At 65.4% G+C, this 589-nt stretch overlaps 1 protein-coding gene across 1 annotated transcript in view; it reads left to right on the plus strand.

The window, feature by feature from the left end:
* The first annotated feature begins 6 nt into the window (after positions 1–6).
* NEK9 (NIMA related kinase 9) overlaps positions 7–589 on the plus strand; it is a 34,736-nt gene continuing 34,153 nt past the window's right edge. Inside the window, exon 1 of the mRNA XM_019518787.1 lies at positions 7–34. The gene's annotated coding sequence lies outside the window, so the exon portion shown is untranslated. The remainder of the gene's footprint in view (positions 35–589) is intronic.

Genomic DNA, 589 nt, shown 5'->3' on the forward strand with positions numbered 1-589 from the left:
CTTCGGCGAGGCCACGCTCTACCGCCGCACCGAGGTGGGCGCCGCTCGCACCGCACCGCCGGGGCTGGCACGGCTCTGGGCCGGCTCCCGCAGCCGGCTCTGCGCCGGGGCCGGAGCGGGCTGAGGCAGAGTCCCGGGCCCTCAGTGCCCGCCCGGGAGGCTTTCTGGGGCGCCCTGCCCGGGCCCGCCGACTCCAGGCCTGGCTGTGTGTGGGGGAGGGGACAGCCCCTGCCCACGAACTGGCTCATTTGTCGCTTCTCCAGCTTCCGTGAGTGGTCCGGGCCCCCGTGCTCTGCAGCCAGAGGCCTTGACTTCGCCGGGGCTGTGGCTGGGGATGGTAAGGGCTTGGGCTCCATTTCTGAGTACCACCTTGAGGGAGATGGTGAGAAACCCCTGCTGGACAGGACCCTGTGTCTTTCTCATGGCTGCTGCTGGCCAGGAAGGGCACATGAGCACCTTGCAGAGTTGCCTGTAACTTGCCCAGCCAGCTGGGTGAATCTCCACTAGGATCGCTGGTGCTCACTGCCCCCGCCCCACCCTTTGTCACTTCCATCTATCCTTCCACTGATTTTTTTTTTTTTTTTTTTTT

This window comes from Gavialis gangeticus, unplaced genomic scaffold (assembly GCF_001723915.1).
Source record: "Gavialis gangeticus isolate Ggan-Ray unplaced genomic scaffold, GavGan_comp1, whole genome shotgun sequence".
In the NCBI taxonomy this organism is placed as follows: Eukaryota; Metazoa; Chordata; order Crocodylia; family Gavialidae; genus Gavialis; species Gavialis gangeticus.